Raw genomic sequence first — 15,623 nt, forward strand, 5'->3', positions numbered from 1 at the left:
ACACCAGAGACTTATTCTGTTGCATAATGGTGCTATTCTGTTTTGTTATCAGTCCTTTTCCTCATAATTCTCAGCATTCAATGTCTTTTTTTTTCCTTCAGTGAGCGATGATCTAATGTTTAATGAGAAATATCTGCACTGACATCAAAATCTTCTCTGTAATGTTAGATCCCATCATTTATATGCATTTATAAGTGTTATTTTCCAAGTGTATTATTTTGCATTTATCAAAATTGATCTCCACCCACCAGCTTATCATCCAATTATGGGAACTTTCTGCAATTCTTTACAGGAAGTATTAGACTCTCTGATTACACTTCTGCCTATTCTTTCCATATGAAAGGGTTGTATGAAAAATGAACATGCAACACAAATTTCAATGGGTTCACATATGTAATCTCTCTTTTTGGCAAAACCTGACCATTTATCCCCCCCCCGCTTTATCTTCTAGCCTTTAACTGAGAATTAATCCACAAAATGATCTTCCCCCTTATCGCATGACAGTTTGCCTGAACAGCCTATTTTTGTCAAATCAACACATGCCATTTAGACCAGATGACCCACAAGACAACCGATTAGTATGTTACCAGGAGCTGATTTCACACACACACACAAAATCTTAATTAAATCACAAGGAATCATGTGGATTTTGTTCTGAAATGTAAATTCAGAAAGCAGGAGAAATAAGGCAGACTTAATATCTAGAAAACATCTTGGCATGTTTCTGCTGTGAACAAAAATGTGCACAGCTCAGCTCTGCACCTGCTGGCCCCACCATTGGGGTCAATGAATGGTGCAAGTGTAAATGGAGCCTTACTGCCCTCTATACCTAATTAAATGCCCACTGCAAAAGTCAATACCTTTTTTTTTTTCTTTTTTCCTCTGGAAAAGAATAACTTGCAAGTTTCTGAGACCCATTTTTTACTGCAGAAGAATGAAAATGGGCATAAATATGCCCCTGTACTGATGTGAAGTACTGGTGAAATAAGGTGTTGCTTAACATATAGACGTTTTGAGTGGGCTTCCCCATATCTCCAGATTTTTTCACCCTACATCAAGATTCCTCATCACTGAAATTTTCTCTTTTTGCATATACTGAATATTTATTTATATAGCAAGGAACAGAACATGACCTCACAGGTTCAAATCTTATGGCTTTCTCTGCTTGGCAGTCATTTTTCTTAAAGCTTGGAGAACACACCTTGTTTACCAAATAAAGCAAAATCCCCAACAACTATGAAACAGCAGCTCTGCCATGACCAACACTCTCTACAAACCAAAGCCAACAAATGAATAAAGTACCGAACTTCAATAGAACAGTGAGTTAATTTTTCATTGTTTATATAATAATAGCAGCAAGGAGGCTTCTGTGTTGAATTGGGGGGCAGGGAAGGGGGAAGGAAATTCTCATATAAAGGTGAACTCAGAGGTGCAGTATGAAAATGTACCTTGTCAAGGTTATTAAGTTTTCTGCAAAAAAATTCACCAACAGAATAGAATCAACTGAACTGGCAATTGCTGCAAATTATTAAAAGTTAGGTGATGTTCAAGTGCGTGTTTGTAGCCCTCAGAAAATGACAGACAAACTTAGTTTTTGGTCTTTTGCTACACCACAGGCTAGTTCTAATGCCTTCAAAATTTACTGTGAATCACTTAGCAAAGTACTTTGTTCATGCTTCTGAGCCCTATTATATAAATTACTTTAGGGACAGTATTTAGAAGTTCAAAACAAAATCCCACCCAAACACTCCACCTCTTCTTTAACTGCAGTGAATAAATGGCATTTTTACTGGCTTGTTCCTTCCTTGGCATATTGAACGGAGTTCTAGCTATATTTACCACATTAGTATACAAAACTGTTCTGTCATCACTCTCCATCACTTTTAAATAAAGCTTACATAAAGTACTGCCACTTTATAATTTTGGTGGATCAATAAAGTCAAGAAAACAGCAGCCATATCTTTCTGGTAGCAATTATTCAGGTTACATTAGTGGTATTTAGTGCATTTAGGCTATTAGAACAGCAATGCTTATATTTTATATAGGTGGGGCTGATAGCACCAGCTATTAGTAAGATTGCTTAACAGTTTCTATTTTAAGACCTTGGGTTTAGTTTTTTAGCTGCTCATAACTTTGAAAACTTTTTTGTAGTCTAGACCATAGTTTTCCATCCTAGGGATCTTGCAGAAACATAATAACATTTTGACTCCTTCAAAAAAGTGAGGTACATTTTTTTCCAGGTTTAAAAAAAGAACTCACCATCCCCCAACTTGATGTACTTGTGTTAGAAATGTGTTAGTGTCCCCAAGATTCTGAACAACCTGAAATTTCATAAGGAAAGGGCTTGATAAATTCTGCTCCTATTCAGTAGAGATTTCTTAGAATTCAATAGAAGTTACTCAAGGAAGACTTCTTCTGCAGCACTGAGGCCAGATGTAGGAATTTAAGAGCACATGCCCTGTGTCTCCATGGATCTCAGTGAGCCATTGCCGTATTCAAATACAAAAAAGACAAGAGAAAGGGGAAAGAGGATGAGACTACAGGGAAAATGGGATTAGAATCCATTAAAAGGAAAATAGAAATTGATGTGCTGCACACAGACTGGGGCTAGGACTGGGAAAAGAGGAGAAAATACCAAGAATGCAAAAAGCAGAAGGCATGAGAAAAGATATATCTGTAAGACACTAGCATGCAAAGGAAGAACTGTGAGTTACTTGATCAAAAAACGATACCATAGAAGGGACCAGAGACTCTGGGGCTGCAAGACATTTCCCAAGGGAATTTAACTAAGGAGCCAGGAAAGAATAAAGGTCGAAAAGCGAATCTGGGCAAGGATTGAGACTGGATAGAGAACACATGGATGAAATGTTAACCTGAATAAAAGGTCTGGGATTTGGAGCTAGTATTTAAAAACTACTGAATAACCCAGTGATCAGAACAGGGTTTAAATTTACAAATGCAGACACACAATAGACAATGGTGGAGAAAACAAAATACCATCTAACAGTTGCAGTGCAGGTGCAGTCCTGCCTGTGGCTTGGCTGGCATAGGAAACCCACAGACAGAAGTCAGACAAACTGGCTCAGGATGTTTCCAGAGACCAGCTTTGCATTCTTCTGAATGTTCTTTGAATAAAACTTCTGTGAATGCACGTGTCTCCCTATGCTGTTAAATACGCACACACTTAAGAATATTTTTTCTTCCCTCCTTCAAAGGGAGTAGAAAAAAAAACATCAATTTTAATCTTTCTGATTGAAAGGGGTTTTTTTTTTCCTCCCCCAATGTCCTTGAAACCCCACTTGAAACATCAGACAGCAAAAACATACCCAATTAATCTTTGACGACACTTTCCGTCCATGCTTCTGATTCAAGAACCGTTCCCTGTCCATTAAATTAGCGCCACTCACTTTTCAGAACACAAAGATGGAAAACATCTGAGATTACTTTCCTGTGCAGCCTCTTTTGATGTATGCTCAAGAACACGATGGAGACAAAAAGAGATCAATTATGTCCCAGTGTTAACAGGTTACATAGACCCTGGCTTTAGAGCAGCTGAGTAAATATTGCAGATTTAAAAAAAAAAAGGATTTTTAACTTTAGAAATGGGTTAAGAGAATCTCTAGTTTGAAAGCTGTTTTGTTATTAAGTGAAATACGGCAAAATGAAAGAAAAAAATATTTTAAATGTTTATTTTATTGTAATTCCCTCATCTCGATTTTCTCTGCGGCACAACAAACTAACGGATTTTTTTTTCCCCAGGAGTATTAGTCACTTTTACCCTTGGCCCATCATACATTACACTGCCAAACATCAGTGTCAAAGTGTGTGACTAAGACTGACAATTTTAAAGAAATCACAGGTTCCCCTTAATAAGGTCTGTCCAGATCATCTGTATAACACCAAATGTTTGCATTTTGCCAGTAGATCTGGATAGGGATCTGTGTTCTACTAGCTTCTATATAAGCAAAAGTAAATAAAAAAGAAATCCTTAGTTTTTATCAACATTTTGCTTCTCATTTCTTAGCTATGATCAACTTCCACTTCTGATATTTTATCCTTGCTTATTTCATTTGCTACTTTTCATTACAGGGCCCAGAAGGATAAGGGTAAGACTCATTAAACATGTTCTGGAGCTTATGAGGTTTGACCATTGCAATTCTGTTTAGGAAAAGTGTACTTGCATTAAATAGCAATAGCATTTGTACTAAAGAATAACAGAATAAGGCACTGTGGCTTATATTAGTTTTGCTGGATCCCAAGTCTCTATTTGCAGATATCCAGTCTCTTTCAGAACTTACATGATTCATACTGTTGTCCAAATTTTCAGGATTTTGAGGACAATGTGTTCATGTACATTACAGAAATAACCTAGGAAAATATCTCTCTCTTCATGATTTTATTCAAAAATCTCAAAGGGTTTGAATGTCATATATTAATAAAAGAAAAACATAGAAGAGAGAGAAATCAATCAGGTATTGCTCATCAAGTATTGAAACCTTTGCTTTCTATTTCTTGCCCTCTGGAGGAGAACACAAAATCCAGAGTTAGCAGAAGGAATTTTGTGTTTCTCTTCAAGATTTTTGAGACATAACACCTGCATTAGTAAGGCAACCCTACACAGTACACCACACCTACAAAATTCAGCAAATCCAGACCATGCAACAGCACAAACCACCCACAAAGGTCACATGTAGAAGCAGCACTTGCCCTTGTGCTCCAAATTTCTAGAGGTACCAAATCAACAGACCAAGTCCTCTGCTTTCTGCCTGGAGAAAACTTCCAGTGGAAAGAGAACCTGATGAGATCGACAATCCACCAAAATAGCTTCATTGAGTGGGAAACTTGCAGAACAAGGCATTAATAGCTATTTAGCAAGTAAATATATATCTTCTTTACCATATGGTGTTTTTTCATTTGGGTGGTAGAGTTTGGGATTTCCCCCCCACACCCCTTCCTCTCCTTTGAAGCAGAAGGAAAGGGAGTTGTACAAGAGTTCTAACTTGTGATCAATACCCCTGTCTCTGCAGACATCCACTTTATTGTGCATTGGGAGTATAAGCATTTGTCTTGCAGAGAGTCACTCACTATATTTTCAGGCATCATTTCTAGATTTTTTAGCTATGTAGTTTAAACAGAAATTGGAAGGGAGAGGTAGGAGGAATGTGAACATCATGAATTTGGGGAGCTTCAGCATGAAGCCTTGGGTGATATGGTTTAGTATGAGGTGTCCCTGCCCATGGCAGGGGGGTTGAAACTAGATGATTTTAAGGTCCTTTCCAATCCTACTATTCTATGATTCTATGAGGAAGACAACAAGAGTCAAAAGTTTTCCCATAATATTTTTTAATTAGGCACCGAAAGTCTGTTTGTATCTTGGTTTAAGGGTCTATGTCCTTTTCAGACTACCAAGTCACTAAAAGATACTCATGTTTTCATCATTAACAAATATGATTTCAGACCCTGGCCCTGAAATCATCATAGTGAATCTCTTAAACCTACTCTAGATTTGGAAATTCCTCCTTCACTTATGCCTTGTTTGTTCTTCTCTAATTAGTAGTGCAGTCATGCTATTGATGAAAAACAGGTTCTTTCTGCATGTGAAGACCATCTGGTCCTGCCAGCACATCACTCTTCCTACCCCAGATGGCAACTTCTTGGTAAGGCTAAGAGGTACAATTGTTCAATAATCATACACACACTTCAATTAGTTACTGTTGATTAAGATTCCATGGTGTTTCTGCTATTTACTGTTTCATTTATCAATAAATTCTATGCAATCTTTGCAATCATCGCAGTGTTCACTGTGGTGGTTAAACACTTTAAAACAGCGAGTTTTATCAACTTGAGAAGTCAAACTAATTTCATTTTGTCTAAACACTAACTAGTCCCAGTATAATGGCATGCATTTGATTGCCTGTAACTAAGAATAGCGTCAGAATCCTCTGTATGATAGGATGAGTGTTCTGAGAATGGTTATGAAAAAATCTGAGTACACATTTTTGCAAGTCATGAAATTGAGAAGAGGTGAAGCAGATCCAAATGGTATCTAGAAGCAGTAAACCTCAAACTATTTCTACTTAAAACAGACATTTAATCCACTATAGAATCACTCTCACCCAGAGTATTTAGTTTTTATATTTATGAGAAGAAAAATAGCCGTTGCCTTGTGACCTTTAACATTCTCCTACGCACACCCCCTTCAATAAGCCTAAGCTGCCCCACTGAGGGTGGGGAGATGGCCAAACCCCTTCTCAGAACTACAGCACAGGGACACAGATGCAGAAGGACTTTAAATCATTTAACATTCCTGAAGAAAGAAGGAAACACAGAACTATATAAGCTCACTGCACTATTACAAGTTTGTAGGAGTTTGTAGTTCAGCAGAGGTTCACATGGTACAGCAGAGGTGAATAGCATTGCTGTTTGCCACCCCATGACACTGGTAAGACAGAAAAACACAAATAGATTTGAGAGAGTTTTATAAAGTTCTGATGGGGACAGACTGTACCACTTCCTGGATAAGAGCTGCTACATACATGGAGACACAGCTCTTGGGATTTCTCAAAGCAGGTTTGGGTAACCTGCTGTATCTTCTGTTTTCCCTTCACTTAGGGTTACCAGTACTTCATTCTAAAAACTGATGTTATTTCTATTTTGAAGCTATACGTGCCTCCCACTGATTTCATTTTTGTAGCATAACAAACTGAATAAAACCTTGGGTGAGTAATTAGGCCCCTTAACCCTTAGAGTCTGCTCTCAGAGAGACCTACCAAGCTATAACAGATTTTAGCAAGGGCTGCCTGGATGTAGCTGAAGATAAACGCAGGTCATATGAACAACAGGCAAGCTTTAAGATTACCTTGTGTGGATTTACTGAGGAATGAGTCTAGAACTAAGAAAGCTGAGCTCTCCACCACTCCTCTCATCAGCTACCCAGCACATGTCACTACATTGGGTGATGCAGTAGTATAACACATTTGCTCATATTGGAGCTGAATTTTCCCTGGAAGCTATGGAAACTTTAACTGCTTGATTTTTTTCGAGTGTCAGTCTTAAATATTAAAAACAAAAAAAGAGGAACAAAACCCACAATTATATTTTTATTTCTACAATATATTAACAACACAACAGATTTACATATAAACTATAGATTAATTCATAACTACACACTATTACTTTATCAAAACAAAATGTATAAAGAATATTGACACTAAAATATGTTGACACCCAGTGTCCCAAAGGAGAGACTGGTTAACATGTGGTTGCCAATGTAACCTTCATTCAGGTTTCTTAGGCTATTCCTCATGATACGGTCTGCAACTTCAAGTATTTAAAGGTCACATTATAAAAATAACTTTAAATTTCAAACCTGGGACTCCTTAAGTTTTTTAAATAGAGATGGTGGGTTATAAAGAAACTAGAAAGAGATTAACATAGAAGTGAACAGAACTTTCATCCCAAAAAAGAACTACACTAAACCCCACACAATACCCAGCTACAGTCATCAACCTCTACCTCAGATAGATACACACACAAATAATGCATCTAGATTTACAGCAGTGACTTTGGGTTTTAAAACTCTATATAAATATCCATATGATTTACATTATGAAACCCACAGATTATTTCTTACTAGAATCTCAGAGGCTTAAATCAATAAACATTATAGTCATTTTTAGGAGGTACCAATATTTATTAAATCTCCCAGTGGGAGAGAATCTATGTTTATGATGGCTCCTATCAGTCTGTGCACTATTTTTGCTGCTAATGGACAAGGAAGACTGGCACAAACTGCAGTCAGCTAAAACAAGTTTGCTTTCTACTATTTGTTGATAGCAGATTGCTCTCATTTAACCAATCCTTTGATGCATTTTCAGCTACTTAGACTTAGGAGTTGGACTAAGCCTCTGGGCCTAGTGTCACTCTTTTGTCTTCTCTAAATCATCCATTACTGCTTGCTTGGGCTGTTGGTTGCAAAATGATTTGTTCCCCTCTCCTCCCAAAGAGCTTGCCCTGAGGGCTGTCAGGAGATAAGTTCTCTTATATCTTGATGTATTATTAATTGTGCAGGGGCCAAATGAAGTTGGCGCTTTGGTGAAAATCACTAGGGAAAGCACAAGGAGAGATCACTGAATCCAAATTCCTTCTCTAGTCCTTTACAATTCTTCAGGGAGTTTCTGTGATCTAACTGATCCTTGTTAGTCCATTTCCAGGTGCTCTCCCCCCCCATGCTTTTATCTGTACAAACATAGGTTTCTCTTTAGAGGTACTCACCACACACCCTTGATACACGTTGGTATCCACATATACTCAAGCATATAAGGGCATTCTTACAATACTCAGTCCTTTGAACCCAGTGTTATAAAGACATGACCTATCCATTTGGCCAGATTCACTGGTCTCCTGTAAGAAGGAAGTCTGACACATGATAATTTACAATTAGCATTTCCTCAATAGATTTGCCCCTCAAACCACAACACAATGACAGAAGTCGTTTTGTGCTTTTGCAGGAAGCAATTTCAGTGGCAGTTTAGAAGATACTCAGCAATGCTTGAGAAATTGGACTCCACAGTGTTATTCGATCAATGGTAACGAATACTCTGACTGCATTGTAGAGCTGAGGTTTTAAAAAATTACCTTAGAATATTGACAGTAACACATTAAAAATGTTTGAAGACTTCTGAGAGCTATAATAATAATAATTACTATTCTTATATTATTAATATTATAACAATAATAATAATGAAAAGTCTCCAGTGAATGGTTGAGCTCTCTCTTTCCTTCTAGAAGCAGAGTCCAAGTGAGTGGAGCCCTGCACAGCTCATGGCCTCTATTTCCCCAAACCTAGTCAAGCTAGTCTAGAAATAGCTAGAGCTAACTACAAAACAGAGACAGCAGGATGACAAAGCACCATTCATTGCCAGAACCTCACTTAAACACTATTCCAGATGAAATAGAAACAACAGACCACTGATATTCCCATCCATAAATGTAGATACAGGGTTAAATATACTTTTAAAATGAGAAAACAAGAATCAGTCATCTCCTAAAAATGCAGCCTAGCATTTTGCAAGGGCTGTGTCCTATTGTAGTGTGTTGATGGGGAGGAGCAGCAAAAGAGCCTTCTTGCTCTGTGGGATTGAACTTGAAGATGGAAAGAAGCTCCCCTCCTGCTGATCTCAGCTGCTGTAACAGCAGAAAGTTGTTCTAGACACAGTGTGCACTCATAATTTATTGTTTCTTTATCCTAAATGCATTACTTGTTGCTCTTTCATTTCTCCCTTTTATCATACTTTTGAATACTGACCTTCCCTCCAGTAGCCATATTTTTGTATAGAGTCAGTATAAAACATTATTCCATGAGAAGAGAATGGCAGCATTTAACAGCCCTATTGTTAGGCATGGGAGTAAAAGGAGGGACAGATGAAGGTTTTTATCATGCTTTCTAAGTAGGTAGACGGTAAGATGCAGAACTGGGAAGACAATAAAACTCTTGCTACCCCAGCATGACATGACTTCCTAAGGAAGGCCCGTGTATAGGACTGTCATGTACAAGAGGTGTTACTGTCATGGTTTAAAACCCAACCACAGTCTCTCTCTCCCCACCCCCCTCCCCGCTCCTGGAGGGATGGGGAGGAGAATCAAAGGAATGTAACTCCCATGGGTTAAGAGCAGTCCAGTTACTAAGATATAACACAAATCACTACTGCTACCACCAATAAAAATAATGATAGAGGAAATAAACAAGGGGAGAGAATACGATACCACCTGCCGAAACCAGCCTGACCCGGAAGAGAGCAAGCCAGACCCCTTCCCACCAAATCCCAGTTACCTCCCCGGGCATGACGTGCTGTGGTATGGAATACCTCTTTGGCTAGTTTAGGTCAGGTGTCCTGTCTCTGCTTCCTCCCAGCCTCCCCTCCTTCCCTGGCAGAGCATGAGACTCACAAAGTCCTTGATCAGAGTAAACATTTGAGCAGAAACTCAAAACATAAGTGCTATCAGCACTGTTCCCAGGCCGAAAGTCAAAACACAGCACTGCACCAGCTACCAAGAAGGAGAAAAAATGACTGCTACTGCTGAAACCAGGACAGTTACACATAACACCTTGTTCTTGTCTTTGTCATGCATCTCTGCTAGCTTGCACTATCAAGGTGTTTCTCTTTGTAAAATCCACATCAAACACAGTAACCAGGTTTTCATCTTCCCCCACCTATTCATTAGTAAAACCAGGGACCTAGAAAACCAGGGCTGAGGTCTGGCTGGATTCAGACAAGTTTAAATGCAGTTCACACTGCAGAGCAGACCTTCTGCTTCAGAAGATCCAAGCAGAAATAAAAGTCCTAGTTAAAGTAATTTCAACTGGCTGTTCTGTTTTCCACCCACTGTTAATTCTTCCTTCCTTCAATAGACACTTGATGTCTTGCAGCAGGTCACTGGATCTGAACATGATGGTTTTTAAGTGTGTTTACTTGGTAGGGAAGCTGAATAACCAGGAAAAGCTGCACCTTGCCCACCTACACCAGCTCTGTATCTGTTCCTGCATATTTATCCGTTCTATTATTTTCCTCACCATTTCCCAAACAAACAATGTCAAGTACATGTATTTGTAAAAAAAAAAAAACCCATTCTATATTTTTGTGTAGTGAAGTGTCATTGTCTTTTAACTGATCTAAGTCTGTAAATAGCTGGCAATTATGTTCATTAGTTAGTTTCATCCATTTATAGTATCTTCCATCTGTGATTTTTGTTTTTTCCTTTCTTACTTTCCATCATATTTTGTTTGACTTCCCTGAGCCAATTTTCTTCTATGAACCCACAGAACTCTGCTAAAACAACAATCTGAAGTTAAAATAGCATCAGCAAATTCACACTCAGTCTTTGGAGCATTCCTTATGCACTCTCTTCACTTATGGAAACTACAGAAAACCTGAAAGAACTTTCTCCAGTTCACAGAGTGTGTCTGCTATTAAGTTGATTTAAGGCAATAAGCCACACACACACTGTTCTTTTGCTCAAGCCACAATATCATCATGATGCAAGATGAAAAAAGCAATAGTTTGTCTCAAGCATAGCTTTTATCCTTGACTCTTACCTCACGCTGGTTTGCAAGGCAGTGCTCTGTAGCATTCATCAGCATTTTTTCACCTGTAAAATATTTTCAGCATAAAAGGGTTTTGAAACTTTAGTAGTTTCTGAAACAAAAGATGTACGTCTTGTTTACAGCTGCACAAATGTAAATAAACACAGACTTATTCCTATACAGTTTTGATAACAGTTTGAGAGAAATACAAATCAATCAGCAGTATTGCAAAGTCTTAACCTGTTTCATAAGTAGCTCCCCAGTAATATGAAGAGGCATAAAATCAATCAATAAATGAATTAATCAAACAATCAAACAAACAAACAAGGTTCTTCACAGTAGGAGCTCCAATAACTACTTCATCACTAAGAAAATCAAATATTAAGCAATGACAAAATAACAGTCACCTGTCTCACACCCTCTCACAGACTGTCCTCATCTCTCAACTGTGTTTCATCCAGTTCTGGTGACTTCTGGGATCTAAGAAAGCCTTGCCATGGCTCCAGGAAGCCTTCCTAAGGAAGGAGGGTTGGCTTCCTCCCCAGCACACCTGGGGCTCTGACTCCATCCTTCCCCAGCCTGAAGCTGCTCCTGGCCCTATAGCACCTGCTCTTCAGCACCACCCCAGCCTTCCCTTGAAGCCAAATAACAAAATTGCAACCAAAGAAGTAAAAGTAAAACTTCTGACTAACAAAAGGAAAGCAATGGCTTCATTATTTGGAAACAGAAACATTTCCAAGATTTTGAAAATTTTTGTTTCCCCCTCATTGTCACTATGATTCCAATGACAATTTAAATTATTTATTTTAACCAATCTGTTTACTTTCTTTTACAGCATGGGTATGTTAAAATGCCTCAAAAGGAAAAATAATACAGTTTTGCCACTTTTATTTCAGTATTTCATGTATTTCAATGCATTTCAGACCACACAAGGAACAAAACTCCATACAATCTGTTATGTTCAGTAGCTTAAATAAAGAATGAGAAGGAAAACTGGGAAAGCAGAAGTCTAATTTCACAAAATATTCCATAGAAACTTCAGTCAGAAATTGTTACAAACTGATTTTTTACCTTAAAGGCTCACAGAAGATCTACAGTGTACCAGGAGATCTAATTATGCAGGATAACTGACCCACTTATTGATTATTTAAATGATAAAATAGAAACTTGTGACCCACATTTTTTCTGGAGGTTGCATTGTCCTTAGGGCTTCTCAGCTTGAGACACACACAGAAACACTTTGACTCTGAGGTTGCAGCTAATAAGGCCCATGTCCTTCACCTCCTGTTTAAACCAGACTGGCCCTGTAGATCAGCTTTTATTCTCCCTGCAATGACTAACACCTAAGCATAGGCACAACATTGAGCACAGCCTTGACCTGTTTCCTGGGGCAGCTGAGCTCGTTTGAAAATCGTGGAAGAACAGAGGAAAAGGCATAGCACATGTAAACTTTACAGGTAGGAGCTTCATGTTCAAGAACTGAAACACTGAAGGTTTTTTGCATGGCCTTGCTAAAAAGATACAGGTTTGAGGCTTGAAGTAAGCAATTTGCTTTAGTAGAATAAATTCCTTATGATTACAGAAAGAAGAGTTCCAGTAAATATACCAACACCTCTCAGTGGATTAATAAAAACAGAAAACAAAATATACCAAAGTCATGCCTCAGAAATTACTTTGTTCTTGTTATGTGCAAAGCAGGTTAATCTCTCCCACATACTGTATAAAAGCTATAAATTCTTCCAGGGCTTCTCAAATGCTGTGGAACAACTTTCTGGGAACAAAATAAATCAGTCCAATCAGTACCAAACAAGTCAATCAGTTCTCCAGCATCAGGGCCAGAGAGAGGAGGATGTCTTGGATGCTGGCAGATCACCCAATGGGTGCAGAGCCAGCCTTGCAGGCTGGGGCTGCAGAGCTCAGAGCCTGGCAAATAACCCTGGCCCTCTCAAGCTAGCTTTATGCTTCTTCCCATTGCTGGGGGTCTCACTGTACTTGAATGAATGGGGAACACGGCTCAGAGATCACTCTGCAGCAGCTGCCCTAGGCCTGGAAGCAATGGTTTTATCTATTATTCAGACAATGGAGATGCCACTAAAGACCAGAAGAACCAGAAGAGTGGTCCATCAGCACTTTGAAATAGTTTTTTACTGCTGTGCTATAACAAAAAGGATGGTTTTGGAAGCCAGAATTTTACTCCTTACCTCTATCTGAAATGGATTTTCACTGCTGTGCAGTAACAAAGTTATTTTTGGAAGCCAGAATTTTTACTGCTTACCTTTACCTGTTTGTTGTAAGGACTGTGTAACAGTTTTATTATGTTTGTACTGATCACAACCTGTCCTCTGTTTAAAAAGAAAGATATTTAAAATAGATATTTATATAAAACATACATAAATCCAAAATGGCAGTAAACAGATAAATTATAAATGAGATTTAATCATTAATATTAACTAAATGGCTCTGGACCCCAAGAACGTCATTATTTGGTGTTCAGCATTTGTGTATGACATGTTTTTACTTACTTGTGTACTTGTGCCTGCAGACCCCAGGTGAGTTGTAGGGTTTTAACTGCCATGGGGAATGAATAAAGACACAGAAAGTCTCACCCTCTCAGGGAGGTTACAGTCTGAGAAAATGAGTCAAGTGCAGAACAGAGGTGCCCAGTGCACTCTTGTGCCTTCCCAGCATATGAAGAGTAGTAGCTAATAATTTAGCTGGAAAACATTGTGAAGCTTCAAAAAGCACTCAATGTGCCACAACACCTCTACAGATCTATCCCACATCCCATGTACAGGACCTGTTGCACACGAGGGCAGGGATTGAGCTATGAAAGTATGGATGATGTTTTAAAGGTTAAACAGAGATAGAATTTCTCATGGAAGTCATGGTTACTGATGTAATTTGAAATACGTCAGTAATTATCTTGCAGGCATTTGGAGAAAGTAAATGACTCAGATGACTTTGTTTTCCTGAAATGGCCTTTCTCATTCTAAGTAAATAAAAATTTTATAAAAGTTATACCTCACCAGTACTCTTAATTACTTTTGTTACATATAATTACATTCAAGCACTCACCTGCTTAATAAAATTGATCTTTTCCTTTCTAAGCCATTGTTTACACATTACTGTGTTTATGTTTATACCCAGTTCTGCTGGCATTATGTTAAATGCTACATGAAATGAACATAATCAAGAATCAACATCAAGGGTTTTTCTTGACCATTAAAACAAATTTTCAAGGTAGCTTTGCACTAATTGTCAGCAACTCCCTTTTCAGTAACCTTGACATTGCAAAAGCATCATAAAGGCAGCATTATCAGAGACATAAATGTGCTCAAAAAGGGCACAATACAGAAAAAAGATCTAATTACAACTCCAAATCTCTTATGTGTCCATTCAAACTCTGAAATTCCGAAAACTCAAAAGGTGATGTTAATATCTAAACTCAAAATGCTACCCAAGAGAATAATACTCTTCTCCAATGTTTCTATTAGCACAGACATTTTGTGAATATAAGCCAGTTTTCTACCTCTATGTTTTTAGCATTACTTTTTAAACAACACAAAATGAGAAATAAAAATATCTGTGGCTCCATATACAACAAATGCAGGCAGACCTGTAACTTCAGAATGACTCCATAACAGAGGCTGTCCACCAGTGTCCCTACACAGCCCTTTTTGCACAATCAGGCTTAAATTAGTAAAGACATATGATGCATTAAGCCATGCACATTACACAGTTCAGGCTTGAAAGTGCCTAATGTTGAGTAAAGTTTCCCACCAGCTGTTTTTATGTTATTTGTTTTGTGCTCTCATTTGAACTATTATATAATGTGTGAAATGAAAAATTGGCATATAAAGGTATAATGGTTTGTTTTCTAGCGAAAAAGCAGCATATCATTTGATTTCATGGAGACAGAATGAAACATATCTTTAATCCAAATAGAAAAACAAAGGGGAGTATAGTAAATGACATTGTAATACCATCATTTTCAGGAAGTATTCATATACTATGAAGACAGGTTTTCATCACCTCAGTGTCATAATTAAAGATATATCTAAATCAACATTTTTCTGCCTGAATTATCATAGCCTAAAGCCATTATGTACACTGACTTCCTGCAACATATGAAAAGGAGTGCAGAAAAATAATAACCGATAAGTTGCACACCATTTTCGTTTCCAAAGATATCCAGTGAATGCTACAGAAGTGTGTCATACTGAATCAAACAAACTAAATGAGTGTGCATGCACACACACACAGAATCTTTGCAACAGCACTAAAGTTCTGCCTTTGCATACTTGTGCACACATAAAAATGCAGTCAGAAAAGGGAAGCATAACAATTAGTACGCATGACAAATGCCCCAGTCATTAGGTGCTCAGTGAATTATTACAGAAAAGAGCTGCAATACCACCATCTGGTTTTGAAAAGCTTTGCTGGTGTTTGAGAAAAGAGCTGAATGTCACTTTCAGTAGAAAACTTGGGGCTAAGATAGCACCAGTAATTCACTAGTGGCTCAATCTTATGTGGTATGTTA

This window comes from Melopsittacus undulatus, chromosome 8 (genome assembly GCF_012275295.1).
Source record: "Melopsittacus undulatus isolate bMelUnd1 chromosome 8, bMelUnd1.mat.Z, whole genome shotgun sequence".
NCBI lineage: Eukaryota > Metazoa > Chordata > Aves > Psittaciformes > Psittaculidae > Melopsittacus > Melopsittacus undulatus.